This window comes from Ailuropoda melanoleuca, chromosome 3, assembly GCF_002007445.2.
Source record: "Ailuropoda melanoleuca isolate Jingjing chromosome 3, ASM200744v2, whole genome shotgun sequence".
Lineage (NCBI taxonomy): Eukaryota > Metazoa > Chordata > Mammalia > Carnivora > Ursidae > Ailuropoda > Ailuropoda melanoleuca.
In genome coordinates, this window is record NC_048220.1 from 89,403,096 (window position 1) to 89,419,230 (window position 16,135).

Below are 16,135 nucleotides of genomic sequence, written 5' to 3' on the forward strand. Positions count from 1 at the left end.
GAGGAGCTCACATTCTAGGGAGGGAAACATACCCAAACAGTTGTGAAATAATGCAATAAATGCATAGAGAGCCACAGGGCACTAGGGAAATACAAAGTTGAAGGTGTAAATTCTTAGTTGTAGGAATATGACTTTCATTGAAGGGCTAAAATTTATGACCAGTGATTCTCACATTGGGGGTGGGTAGGGGAGGTAATTTTACCCTGCAGGGCAAAAGTGACAATGTCTAGAGACATTTTTATTCTCACAACTGGAGGCAGGAGAGGTCTATTGGAGTCTAGTAGGTAGACACTAGGGTTGCTGCTCAACAGCCTACAACGCACTTGACAGCTCCCACAACAAAGAATTATCCTGTCCAAATGCCGGTAGTGCTGAGGCTGAGAAACTCTGGCTACGACAATAATTATTAACTGTTGCTAAAACTGTTAGGTGAGGGGCTTCTAGGTAATTTTATTTTTTTAATTTTTTTTTAAAGATTTTATTTATTTATTCGACAGAGATAGAGACAGCCAGCGAGAGAGGGAACACAAGCAGGGGGAGTGGGAGAGGAAGAAGCAGGCTCATAGCAGAGGAGCCTGATGTGGGGCTCGATCCCATAACGCNACGCCCTGAGCCGAAGGCAGACGCTTAACCACTGTGCCACCCAGGCACCCCCTCTAGGTAATTTTAGAATGGATGAATCAGGCTGATAATACTGATCAGTCTTACCAGAAAAGAAAAAGAGAGAGAGAGAGAGAGAGAGAGAGATAACCAGTTGTTCTATGCCCTCTCATGTAGTATATGAAGTATTCTCACCAAACATCAAATCTGAACCTGACCAAAATTCTAGTACACCTCTGGCTATGTGAAATATGTGAGCCACATATGTAATTTTAAATTTTCTAGCAGTCATGTTAAAAAATAAAAAGAAACAAGTAAAAAGTAATTTTAATGATACAGTTGACCCTTGAACAACACAGGTTTGAACTGCGTGGGTACACTTATACACAGAGTTTTACAGTACAGTACTTGAAATATATTTTCTCTTCCTCATGATTTTTTAACATTTTCTTTTCTTTAGCTTACTGTATTGTAAGAATGCAATATATAATCCTTACAACTAGAAAATATGTGCTAATCAATGACTTATGTTGTTGGTAAGGCTTCTAGTCAACTTTATGCTCTTAATAGCTAAGTTTTTGAGGAGTCAAAATTATACATGGAGTTTTGACTGTGAGGAGAGTCAGTGCACCTAACCCCTGCATTATTCAAGAATCAACTACATATTTTATTCAGCCCAATATAAAAAAGTGCTATTATTTCAACATATAATCAATATAAATATTATTAATAAGATAGTTTATTTTTTTTGTACCAAGTCTTTGGAATCTGGTGTGTATTTTATACTTATAGAACATCTCCATCCAGACTAGCCACATTTCAAGTGCTCAAAAAGCACATGGCTAATGGCTGCTGGATAGAACAGCTCTAGAATTAAGCACCAATTTGTAGAACACTTCGAGAACAAAGGGATATGTTACACACACTCCAAGGATGTAATCAGAACAGATCTGGAATGTGGGAAACCTTTTAGGACAGTGATCTAGTTTCTTTCACAAATAAAAAAAAGGGGGTGGTGTGTTATCAATTCAAAATGACTTATAAAATATACCCATCAAATGGATTTGTGGATCTTGCTTGGATCCTGATTTGAACAAAATGACTGTAAAAAAATATATTTGGAAGATTGAAGGCTAGCTATTTTATGATATTAAAGAATTATTAATTTTGTTAAGTGTGAAACTGGTATTGTGATTATAGTCAAAATCAAATTCCTCTTAAAGACACATACGGAAATACTTAACAGATGAAATGAAGCAACATCTGTGACTTGCCTCATAATAATCCACTGGGGAGGGAGAAATGGGTGTGAGTATAGAGGAAACAAGATTAGCCATGAGTTGGTAATTCGTCAAAATAGGTGGTGAGTGCATAGGTGTTTATTATACTGCTCCGTTTACTTAATGCAAATTTTTTAAAAATTAAATTCAGTAAGTATCTTAATAAAGATTTTTAAGATGTGCTTGATTTTAACAAACATTGCGTGCAGATATGTTTTGTTGTCCTGGCCCATGGCATGTATGTGCCTCTGATACTTGATGGTGGCTTTCCAGAGGGGATCTCTGTCTTCTCTTCTCCCTTAAACCCCTACAGAAGCCAATTCTAGGTGGTATTTTCAAAGGGAGGTGAAAAGAATTGATGGTTCTATTATTTATTTTCATTTAGGAATTGTAACCTTGTCAAAAATAAGGCATTCTAGAGATTCTGCATATTCTGTCATTGAGATAAGAGCAGCAATTGAAAGTTGACATAAATGTTTACGTCAGGAACAAAAGTAAAAGACAGAAACTGAAAGAAAATGTTTATATCACTAACCTGAGGCAGCCTGCCCCTATTGCCCATAGGTGGTGGGGTTTTTTTTCCCTAAAAAAAATTTACCCATAGAATATGATTTTAGGTGGTATAAAAGTTAGAGCTTTAATATTATATTCATTTTATGTGTAATTAAAATAAAAACTAGCATATCAAACTCACAATTGTGTGGATGATATCAGTTGGGGCAGGTAAGAAAGAAGTATAAGATAATAGATAAGTTTAAACAAAAGTATTAAATAAAAATAGTAGGTGGGATACAGATATGGCATAAACTCTGAAGGTGATTCACAAATGTTGAATTTTGGGAAATGCTAGATATAGAGATTTTCTTCTCCTGGTAACCTGGATCTTAGGGGAAGAACAATATTGAAAAGCACATGGAGAAACAATCATACAAAATAACTCAGGCTGAGATATCATTTTAATCAAGGATGATTTTCATTATGAGAGTGACATATTCCTGGATTAATCTCTGTCTTGTCATATTTTCCCATATCTTGTGCCTCCCAGAGTGCAAATCTGGTGGGAAATATAATAAGAGAAAGTATGGTGGCTGTGTTTTAGGGACAACATGTGCTGAGTAATAAAGTGCTGAATAGGGATGAAGAGACCTGTGCTTACACATGCTGTATCACAGACATTAAGTAAACTAGTGCCTCAGTTGTTGGCCCTGTGTGACCTGGTCCCTGCTCCACTCCAACCTCACCCTGTCCACTCAGTTTCATGGCCAGCTTTCTGTACTCCAGTATGCAAGGCTTGTCCTATCTCAGAGTCTTTACACTCGCTCTTTCTTCTGTCTTCCCAAAGATCTTTGCTTGACTAGTTCTTATCACTGAGCCTCAGCTCCCATATTATTGCTTCCTCTCAGGGTCTTTCTCTCGAAAGAACCACTTCTTTATCAAAGAACCACTTCTTTTCACATTATCTCGTTTTTGTCTTCTTCATAGAAACTAACAGTCCCTGAAATCATGCTTTTTATTTACTTGCTCCATGAGAGAGGAGACTTGTCTGCTTTGTTCCCAGTATTTCTCCATCATGTTGAATGGCGTCTGGCATGTGGAAGGAGCTTGGCAAATATTTGTTGAATGAATACATGAATTAGATAAGCTGGGGTTTGGACTCGATCATCTCTGTGGGTCTCCTTCCAGCTATGAAGTACTATGATTTTCAAAATCCATCACCAAAAGCATTTATCTTTCCAACAGAGAGGTTTTCTCCACAAATCGGCCAAGATAGGATTTCTCAGGGCTTAACTGAAATGGTGGGTAAGCAAGCTGAGTTAAACAGATGCCTCCGGGTGCCGACACATCTTTCTCTGAGTTTAGCAACAGAGCAAAGAGCAATCATCATAATCAGTAAAGAGGTGGATGAGAGAGTAACTAAGTCCTCTGCCAAATTGCCTTTGTGGATGTCAGAGCCAGCTTCTCTGAAAACAGCCCTTTATTTAAAACATTACTCCAAGTGAAGCAAACCCCCAACCCTACCCCCTTCCCTCTTACTTGGGCCCTCCAACTTGTCACATATGTGTTCAATTGCTTTCTTAACATCAGTTTGGGTAACCCTGATGTGAGGGAGATGTGAGAGTCAGCCATTAGGTCTGTGAAGGCCTGATGAAAGCAACTTTAACACATAACCATTTGCTTTGGCAGGAGCTCAGGCCAAGAGCAAAAGTCCTCTTGATGTGTCAAATTATAGATAAACACAAGTTTCAAAAACATTTGTGATATAACTGCAAATAAATGCTGGTAACTGGCAGGGTGCTCCGTTTACAAATAGTTGCTGTCAACCAAACAGTAAGAGGATAAACTTGAACACGACTGACTTCCCAAATATTTGAAAGCACTTTAATAGCAAGGCTCCGAGGCTGCAAGTATAAAACAGAATAATAATTAAGGCTTAAAATGCCATCCAGCCAACAGCAAAGCTGCACAAGTTTGCACACAACAGCAAAGCTGCCTTGGTTTCTAAGGTTTATCATGATGACTTAGTGTCTGATTCCTTGGGACCCTCCCATTTTTCAAAGACCCTCTGAGATGTCCACACCCCTGCTTTTGGTTTGAGTTGTCTTGTCTTCTTCAAGTCCCCAATCTGAGAAGCATGATGCCTGGAAACTGGAAGAGTTGATACTTAAGAAGAGATGGTGCATTTATTCCCTAGGTGGGGAGTTTCAGGCCCTGATAAAATAGTTTCATCTGGTAGGTTGTATCTAATGGGACAAAGTCAAAGGGGAAACTTGTCATGTTGTGAAGCTCTTTGGTGATAGTGGTAGTGGTAGGAAGAGAGATAAGGATATACATCCTTCTGCTCATTGGCCACTATGAGCTTTCATTCACCCGTGCATCTATCCATGAGTTGAGAAATAGGTATTAAGTTCTTCTGATATGCCAAACACTGTACTAGACACCAGAATGCATAGGCAAGAAAAACTTGGGTGCTGGAATCTGATCTCTGTGATACAGTAAAGCTCTGAAAAGGGAAGCCACAAGTGTAGGTTCAGGTCTGCATTAATGCTAAATCTGTTGTCTTAGTGCTATATCAGGAGCTTCAAATTCAGTGCTTGATCAGGTAGCAAGGAAATGAAGCAGTCAGGGTGGGGACCATGTCCACTCTGGAAAGTTCATGCCCCATGTACAGCAGGTGGTAAGACCCACCTCTGGCTAAGTGTTGTGCTTGAAGATGGCACAGGTTTCCATATTTTCAAGACAAGCAGGAAATCCTGACCTTTAAAATATAAAATTCCCTTATTTTAAATATTCATGATTTAGTTTTTAAAAACAGTGGTCAGGACAAAATTAAAATCCAGGGTATAATGCTCTCAGTTTGTTCATCAGTAAGAGAAAAGTCCTCTATCTGTGGAGTTTGATGGTCCATGTGATGACTTATAGGCTGCAGTTGGGGCATCCTCCTCCATGTTTGCTAATTGTAAGATCTGGTTAAGTTTTTTAGCCTTTCTGTTCCTCAGTGTCATTTTTTAAATGGGGACTACAACAGTATCTACTCACAGGATGGGTATGAAGAGGAAATGAGTTAATATAAGTAAAATGATTAGAACAAGGCCAGATATGATGATAGATAGATAGATAGATATAGATAGATAGATAGATAGATAGATAGATAGATATCTCTATCATATTACATTTTATTTGAGCCCCCCCCCTATATATATATATATAAAATCAGGCTATTATTATTTTAATTTCTAGTTCCTCTCACTCCATTCTCCATTCTTTTCTCTCCTCACTTACCTCTTTTTTTCCCATTCAGAAACAAAAACAAAAAATTTGCTCATGACCCTTCTCTATTTTCACCCAGAATAGTTTGTCATCTTTCTCCTCTGAGGTCTTGGCTCCTGCTGATGTCATATTCCAAGTATGTTTACCAAGGTATTTTCCAAACAATGATAGTTTCCTCCCTAAGAAGGATTAAGATGTCAAATGTCAAGATAATATTTTTTTCAAGTTGTTATATTTGTATATATACACAAAGTGTTCCATATTTTAAAAATAAATATTAAAAACACTGGTTAGGTCTTGAGGGTGTTTTCAGCCTCTAAAATTCTGTGATTCCAAGGAAATAAGATTTCCTGGCAGCCTGAAATGCCTCAGTACTTGTCTCCTCATGATGGATCAGGGAAGGCTGGAGCACCCAGCCTGGCTGGGACTCCTCCAGGCACATACCCAGGAGCTTGGAGATACTGTTGGTCCTTTTCTAAGGAGTCAAGGAGGCTACAGTGCTGGAATGCTGGAACCTTGTACGATATTCAGATAATATACTTTTACCCTAAAAAAAAAATTACATCCCATTGCTCTTAGACTATTTCTAGCCTCTTTAACCCACCCCACCTTCAGAAAAGTCTGTAACACAGATGATATAGATGGAGACAGATTTCTCTCTGTGAAGAGAAATAATTATTATAGATTTTATCAATCTTACTTTTATGTATTGATTTTGGCTTGTAGCTAAAATTAGCAGATACAAAATCCCCTAAGATCCATTCTCTTCTCATTCTCCAATAACCATATCTATCTATATATATATATAGCCTTTATGAAGCATTTTTGCATGTATTACAATATTCATTGAAAATAACAACACTGAAAAGAAAACCTTCCAAAATCTATCTCAGTTTTAAATCTGCCCTATGAGACCTTCCCTTCTTGCCACTGTGGCTCAGATAAAATGATGGTGGTCTGATTTTTAAGCCACTAGTTGCTATCCTTGGCATTTGTTAGGATGAGAAGTTGAGATGTTCTATTGTAGGTTTGGGAAATATTAGCAAAATTAAAGGAACAGGAAGGCGTGTTCTGCAATCTATATCACACAGGTGTGCCATGGAAAGAGCACAACAGACTTGGCATTGAGTTTTAGCTCTGACACTAACTAGCTTTGTGAACTTGGGCAAATAAAATTAACCTGTCTGAGCTTAAATTCTTCATCTGTAAGATAAGAATGATAATGTCTGCCTCAAGAGGCTATCCAGATTTGATAACACGCGTAGCAGGGGTTAGTCCTCCTTTGTGAAACATGTTCTTCTCCTGGGGATCTGTAACTCCATCCCTTCTTGCATTTTATTGCTACCTTTCTGGCTCCTCCTTCTCAGTCTCCTTTTCTTTCCTCTCAGCTAGCTTGAGTTGAATTAAGCTCTTCAGTGTTCGGATCCAAAAGCAATTGTCTTCTCCCTTGACACTTTTCTCCTGATGATTTCACACATACTATATTTATTTTTAATTCACTAGAAAAGATAGGAAAGATCATTTCCCATTACTTCTTGGAACAGAACAAGAGGAAGGGACTATATAGTAACATATTGGCACCCAAGTGGTTTGTTTTTTTTTCAGAAGACATTGCCCTAGGTAAGTTAGAGACTGTCAGAGGAGCAGTTGGGATAGGCTGGTATGGGGACATGCTTGGTTGTCCAACAATGCCAACACCCTATATTCATGACAGCAGGATCCTGAGAGCATGGAATATTCATGAGACGCTAGTAGTGAGTCCCAAAAATCATTTGGGGGAACCCTGCTGCCATGCGGGCGATGGTGGAGAGCACTGAGGTGCAAATGTAGTTATTCATGGGAACATGGCCACATTTGTGTCCACAGACTGGTGAGACCATCTAGAACACCTGTTATAGAGGTAGAATGCCTAACCAACCATGGATTCTCAATACATTTTAAACCATCCCTCTCTCATTTATTTGGATGCCAGAGGCCATAGGTCCTGTTAAAAACTAGTCATTTTTGTTCTAATGATTGAATTTTATTAAGGATTTCATGGAATTTTAGAGTTGGAAGAGACCTTAAAAGGTCAGGTGATCCACCTCTTCCAGTGGGATTAAAGAAGCTTGCAGATTCTTTCAGTATAAAATAAACATTTAAGGGTAAAAGAAAACTGGGAATATCTGAAGGACTCAAAAGGAGTTGATGATTTTAGATACCTGATTTGGGCTAATTATAAAACTAGGGGTAGTACATTTTTGGCACAAGCTTCCTGGCAGTGAAGGCAAAATGGGAAACATCTTGGGTTATTTAGTTTTGGTTTTCTGATGGTGGAAAGCATACACATTTTTCTGTAAAGACAAACTTTTTCCTGGAACCAAACTTAGGCATTTATCACATGAGTCACTGCGGGACAGAATGGACAATATCTCCCTCCATGGCTTCTTGTATAATGTGCAGTTTTTCATCTGGATGTTCTCATCTTGACCATTTATGAAAGTGAAAATTCAAGCAACTAGGAATCCCCTTTCTGATGCACTGAAAGAGTCTGAAATAAATCCAAAACCAAATCACTTATGCTGTTCTCCTCACCACTATGAAGAAAACCTATGGAGAAAAACTTTGAAAGCAGCTCTATTTAGATATAATCTAAAGGCAGTCATCATTTTCATCATCATTGTAACTACCTTTTATCAAGCACAAGTACAATTTGTAAATATAAGCAAGTTAACTAAAGCTTGGTAAGATTAAATAACTTCTAAACTCACACAACTCATCATGGTTTCTAACTACATTTGATTGGTGGTGTTTCCTTGAAGCATTGTGTTGAGGATTCTGAGGTTTTATTGTATAACAATGGGAAAGAGCTCCATGATCAATTCATGATGTTTGCATGTGAAAGGGCAGTGAGACTTGCTTGCCATGCATCTACCATCATTGGGATTACATTTTCCTGCTAGCAAAGCTAATTTCATATGATAGTAATTAGCAGTTGCCTATAATTCCTCTACATTTGTTGGTGGGAATATCCCAAGATGTATGTTACTTGACTACTTTTTATTACATAACACTTGGAACTTCAGGAAGCCCAGAAGCTGATATAAATTCATATGAACCAAACCAAATAAAAATCCCAACCTCATCACACTCCCACAATAAAACACCCAAATCCACAATGCAAATTAGAATTATTAATATGAATCAAATATCTCTACAAATTCCAGTTTACAAATTTATTAACTTTTTTTTAATCTTATCCCATAGCTAGTATATAGTATCTACTTATTTAACTAAGTGAGAATCCATTAAGAGTTATAAATTTTATAGGTTCTCTTTGTGACACTTTGAATGATTTAGCAATTTCAGGCTGTATGCAGCAGTTGAAATGTAGTGAGTCTGTATCCTGAAGAGCTGTGGTCCCTCAAAACGAAACCTTTATTCCAAGGTTGCATGAGGCAACTGATCATCCCAACTGGGCAGCTGCTGCTTTTGCCTCTCTGTATCTGGTAACAGGACCATCTCTTCCTCCATCCTCAGAGCATGAAGTTCTGGTAGAACTGACTCTACCTCCTGGTCTAGGCATGTACCCAGGCTGGTACCATGTTCCCCCGACCAATGAATGACGCAAAGATGTACATGTTACCAAGTCAGACCACTTAAGGCCTACCTACAACTTTGGCTGGAGCTACAAGATAAATGCCCTCATTGTCTTCAGTTTGCTAGGCTGGTAGAATAAACACCCAATAGCTGCAGGTGGACATAATCCCTGAAAATGAATCTAGCCCCAAAGAAAGTATCAGTGAGTGGAAAAAGAGGGATTCAAGGCTTTGAGTATATATGCAGAGTTGTGTATCCATGACCACAATCAATTTTAGAACATTTTTATAACCTAGGAAAGAAAGCACATTTCTCTTAGCCATCATCCTCCAAGGCTCCAAGCACTACCTCCAGTTTAGGCAACCACTAAGGTACTTTTTCTCTCCAGATTTTCCTATTCTGGACATTGCTTATAAATGGAATAATACAATATGTGGTCCTTAATTCCCTTTTCATTAACTTTCATAACTCTCTTTACCTCTTCTTGGGGCCCTTATTAAAATTAAAAATATGTGTAATAATTTGTTTAATGTTTGTCCCTTCCATTAGAGAGTACATTTCCATCAGAAGCACAGTCTCCATGTATTTAACTGACTATTGTACTCACAATACCAGTGCCTACCTCAATACCTGTATACCACAGAATAGACAATAATGATTACTCAATGAACAAATGGATGAATGGATAATAAAAGGATGGCTGAATGAATTAATTAGATACCCACCCTGCTGTCACCACCAAGATTGATCCAGAAATACCAGTCTACTTAGTAGTAAAAGAGGCTGATCTGACTAACTTACTTCAAAACCATTTCCCCATGTTGGGCAGAAAGAGAAATAAATATCTGTTTAACAAGAGAGTATGGTCACACATGCAGATGTGTAATATTTGTAAACGAGAAGTGAATTGTTTGTGTATAGGGGTAGAAAAGCAAGAGACTCAGTAAGCTGGAGCTAAGTTAAAGTAAATTATTTATTGCACTAAGCCACAAAGTGGCCACTGCCAACTGGTCACAACTGCAGTCCCTTCTTTTTCTTAAAGGCCTCAGTCTCTGTAAGATACACTCTGAGTAATAGGAAAGAAGGCATTCTATATCTCAGAATTTGCTCATGGCATCCTTGACTGTTTAAGGCTTTATTCCATGAGTATTTAGGTCTGGTTGTTTTCTTCCTGTGCCTGTACCACACAGGGAAAGAATGGGATGGGAAAGAAGTACATGCCTTCTTTGTTCCTTGGACAAGAAATCGTGGAGTGGGAAACACACTCCCTGCTTAGATGGCTTCTATGCTGAGGCTTGGCAAAGCAGTTGCTGAAAACATTGAACAAAATAAACTACAGAATAGAGAAGGAATGCAGAAATAGTCATGAAAAACAAATTGGTGATTCATAGAGATTACAGTCTAATGGCTACAAGATTTTCCCAGCTTTGACTTGGACTTTTCCAAGAAATCAGTTGCAGTAGAGTCTCCCTTGGTGGTTGGACATGAGAGAGGACTTTCTAGAAATAATGAGTTTTTGTTTAGGGTATTTATTTTATTTTTAATAAAGCAAATACTGTTTTTATTCCCTTGCTTCTCCACAAGAAATAAAATCTCTTAAGTAATTCCAGCTCCTGTATGCAGGCAGCATAAAGAATACACGCTAAGAGATGACTTCAGAGATGGGATCTCTCTCTCTCTCTTTTTTTTTTTTTTTGGTAATTTATGAGCACTTCAAGAGTATATAGAGTTATAAATGGCAAATGTGGCAGGTGTGTATGTGTGTGTGTATGTGCTTGTATGCACACGGACATGTATTTTCCCCTTCTCTTGTGCTCAAGCAAGTCCTTGATTAGAAATGTGAGATTGATTTCTTAAATGGAGATCTCTATTATGATTATCCACAAGGTTATAATTGATTTTTTAAAAAAAGATTCAATATTCAAATAAAGAAGTGACCGAGATAAATTTGACCAGTAGAGTATTTAATAATGCATTTTTTGGACTGTGTACTCCAGAAGTATTATACAAAGGTAAAATGCCCAGCACAGCTTTGCCCAGTGAAGGGATATACACATGCCTACCTGGTGTAATAAATAGGAGGACCCCTGTAGTGTTTTGCTTCCTTGGCCTTGCCTCCAACCACATATTTGTCAGTTGTCTATAGCTCATGCTGTTTAATTCACCACTCATTCCTCAGTTCTTTCAGATAATTCAGAACCTTCTAAATTCTTCTGATGGTAAAAATTACCTGGGACGTTTGTTAAAATCACAAATTCTAGGTCCCACCCACAGAAACAGACTTTTCAGACAAATCTCTCATTTTAATAAGTGTCCTAAGTGAGTCTTACAATCAGAGGAATTTAGGAAAAATGGGGCTAATAATTTTTCAGTTTCATTTTATGATAACAAAGTGCTTTCATGAAACCTTTCCAAGAGATCATCATCATGAGTCTGTGACAATATTATTCCCATTTTACATAAAAGATAACTCAGCCTCTAAAAGGTATTCTTTTTTTTTTTAAGATTTTTATTTATTTATTTGACAGAGATAGAGACAGCCAGCGAGACAGGGAAACAAGCAGGGGGAGTGGGAGAGGAAGAAGCAGGCTCATAGCAGAGGAGCCCGATGTGGGGCTCGATCCCATAATGCTGGGATCACGCCCTGAGCCGAAGGCAGACGCTTAACCCCTGTGCCACCCAGGTGCCCCTAAAAGGTAAAGTATTCTGATTAAGGTCATTGGAGCTATATCCTGACTGCAGGCCATTTGGCTTCTAGTCCAGGCCTTCTCCACCAAACGTCACTGCTTTTCAGGAGCTTATGGTAATGGTGATGACATTGGTATCAAGCAAGTCTTGTTTGAGCAAAGAAAGGAGAGAAGGAATTATTGATAGAGGCTCTGAGAGCACCAAGCCTTGAAGAAAAAGAAATCCTTTAATAGTTGAGGATGAGAGAAGAGAGTAGATGAACAGTCACGGAATGTGAAGTCTATTGTATTGTTGATTAATGAGAAGCTGTTGAAAATAGTGAGAGCCTAAGAGTTTTGTAAAGTCTCCTCTACAGAACACTGGTTCTTTAAAATACTCCATGAAAAGGGGGTTCTTGACTCAAATAAATTTGGGAAAACATAGTGAACTTTACTCCAGTGAATATATTCCCAAAGTACACGAGCATATTAAAGGCTCTGAGAAGTCCAGCAGAAAAAAATTAAAACTTTAAACCTGCAATATCACAAACTTATTTGACCATAGAACTCTTCCCCCATTTTCCCATAAATTATACATAAACATCTGAGTAAGCCCACTATGGGAAATACTGGCCTAGGGCGTTAATTTAGAGTTGGGAGTATATTGATAGAGGTAATTGTAGTATTAAACACCCCCAGAGATTCTGTTTGTTTGTTTGTTTTTATTTTGCCTGTCCTCATTCTGGAGAGGAAGACAGACAGACAGACTACCACCCATAAAATAAGCAACAGAGTATTTATTGCTCTGGAGTTTGTTGTTCTCTCTTATTACTAACACACAGCAAGCGTATGGCAAGAGAACCAAGCAGGACCTGAGCTAAGCCCTAGGATGTAAAAATGCAGTCTCTCTGGAGCCCCTGACTCTTTCCAGGCATCTGGATTGAAAACCCAGTTTGTCCTCCTTTCTGCCCTCGCCAGTTTGCCTCTCTGGGAATGAGAGGGTCTGAAGATGTCTCCTCATGGACATGCTTACTGCTCTTTGTGTTTAACTGTGTTGATTTAGAAGGACTCTGCATTCCAGAGGCCTCTTAGGCCCCAAAATTGCCCTAAGCAAGATCCAGGTGGCCTCTGGTCAGAGAGAATAGCAGCAGAAGGATAACTAGGCAGGTTTGCCAACTGCATTGGTCTTCCCAATATGAACATCACTCTGGCAAGAATGGAAATGCTATGGACTTGTGGTTATGAGTCCCATATGTCAGAGCCTGATGGCACCCAGAGATGCCTCCTTAGCTTAAGTGGGTAGTCAGGTGAAGATGGACATGATGTGCAATAGTTCAGGTGATTGGATGGGGCTCACATTAGGGGTGGAGGGTTAGGGAAGAATGATCTTCCTTCTTCGTTCTTTTTAAACTTAGCCTTTACACGGGGAGATAAATTATTCCAGTTGCATGTGTTTATATGCTTTGGAGATGATTGATTTCTCAAAAATGTAAACTCTAATGTTATTGTTCCAGTGGATCCTGACCTTGACCTGTCATAGGTCTGACATAGCAAAAATGGCAGTTGGAGGAGGGTAGAATGAAGATTTGTTTAGAAGGACGGTGTTTATAAAATGAATTTGTATGCATTCTCAATGGATGGCTTATTACTATCTCAATGTCTCAGTGGTTTGTCGATGAATATTTAATGACCAGTTCTCCAAAAATTAATAAAGTGTGTGTGTGTATATGTTTATAAATTTTACTGATGTAAAGGATTTATAGCATAAAATTTTTAAATTATAAAATATACAGTATTCTTTTTTTTTTAAGATTTTATTTATTTATTTGACAGAGATAGAGACAGCCAGCAAGAGAGGGAACACAAGCAGGGGGCGTGGGAGAGGAAGAAGCAGGCTTCCAGCGGAGGAGCCTGATGTGGGGCTCGATCCCAGAACACTGGGATCACACCGGGATCAGTGAGCTGAAGGCAGACGCTTTAACAACTGAGCCACCCAGGCGCCCCTATACAGTATTCTTTATTGTGAATTTCATATAGCCAGTTGATTCTCACAGGATTATTTCATTGATCTTCATTGAACTGTCTTATCCATAACCAACCTATAGTTGCAACTGACAAAGAAGTACAGTTCCAACATGAATGTTTGTTGATATTTTTATCTGTGTTAACATGTAAGATGAAACAATGAAGATATATGTCTAGGGTTACCAGATTTGACAAATAAAAATACAGAAGGCTCAGTTAAATTTGAATTTCAGATAAACAACAAATAAAAATTTAGTATAAATATGTTCTAAACAATAGTTGAGATACACTTAAGCTAAAAATATTCCTGCCAATTTAAATTTAAACTTAACTGAGGCCCCTGGCTGGCTCAGTCAGAAGAGCATGCGACTCTTGAAGCCCCATGTTGGGTGTAGAGATTACTAAAAAAAAATAAACAAATAAATTTAACTGAACATCCTGTATTTTACCTAGCTTTAAAGAACTTCACTGTTCAATAACACAAATGACTTTGCTGAATCACATATTAGGTTTTGAATACTAGAAGACTATTTCCTCAGTTTTTTATGCTATTTGTCATGTAATGACTGTAAACATAACACAGTTTTGACTTTTATCATCATTAATGACATTTTTGCCATCACTCTCTTCAGTCCAGAAAATCAACAAAACAATAAGCCAAACCCTGTTTTGTAGCGTTAGCCAATTTCTGTGATGTCTAAATTCCCACCTTAGCCAATTTCAGTGAACCAACTTGACATCACTGGGCAAGGAATTGGAAAGAGATGCACAGGAACACAGAGTATAGCATTTCCATCATGCAAATACAAGAGACGCAACCTCAAAACATAGATAGGGGCACCTGGGTGGCTCAGTGAGTTAAGCGTCTAACTCTTGATTTCGGTTCAGGTCGTGATATCAGGGTTGTGGGATTGAGCCCCAAGTCAGGTTCCATACTCAGTGGGAAGTTTGCTTGACGTTCTTTCTCTGCCTCTCCCTCTCCACCTTGCCCCTCTCTCCCGCTTCCATGCTCTCCCTCTCTCCAAAATAAATAAATATTTTTTTTTAAAAAATAAAGCAACTCATTAAAATAATTAGGAAGTGCTGAATTTTGAGTATTTATTACCTTTATTTTTTAATATAATTTATGTAGTGGTTAAGTTAATAAAAGCTTTGTTTAAACTGGCTCACAAAAGTCTTCATAGTGTAACAATTGGCTCTTACAAGCTGATAAAACCACTGCAATGTACTGAACCTATCCATGTCATCCTAACCAAGCCTGTTTTATTAATTTACAAAATCTGCTTGGCTCCTAGAGATGTTTGAGTTTGTGACCTTTGTTAAGTGTTGTTGAGATTTTAAAGACCAAAAAAATGATGCAGCCCTTCTCTAGGGAACTTTGAGCTGCTCAAGGGAGGAATTACCATTTATTGAACATCTTCCCTATTTGAGACACTGCTTTCTACTACAAACTTAAGATTACAACCTTATAAGATGCCATGTTATTTAAAAGCCAGAAAGGTAGAAGGGACATGCACTCTAGACATAAAAAGGTCACTAACATTGTAAAGTAGAAAGTTAAAAGATGAAATCAGTTTGCATTCCCACCAACAATGCATGAGTGTTTCTTTTTCTCCACATCCTTACCAACACCTATTGTTTCTTCTATTGTTGATTTTAGCCATTCTGACAGGTGAGAGGTGATATCTCATTGTAGTTTTGATTTGTATTTCCCTGATGATAAGTGATAATGAGCATCTTTTCATGTGTCACTTGGCTATCTGGATATCTTTGGAGAAATGCCTGTTCCTGTCTTCTGCCCATTTCTTAATTGATTTATTTGTTGAGTGTTGATTTGTACAAGTTCTTTATATATTTTGGATACTAACCCTTTATCAGATATGTCATTTGCAAACATCTCTTTCCATTCTATAGGTTGCTTTTTAGTTTTGTTGATTGTTTCTTTTGCTGTACAGAGGCTTTTTATTTTGATGTAGTCCCAATAATTTATTTTTGCTTTTGTTTCCATTACCTCAGGAGACATATCTAGAAAGAAGTTGCTACTACTGATGCCAAAGAAGTTACTGCCTGTGTTCTCTTCTAGGATTTTTATGGTTTCAGGTCTCATATTTAGAATTTAGAATTTATTTTGTGTACAGTGTAAGAAAGTGGTCTAGTTTCTTTCTTTTGTGTGTTACTGCTCATTTTTCCCAACACCACTTGTCGAACAGACATTTT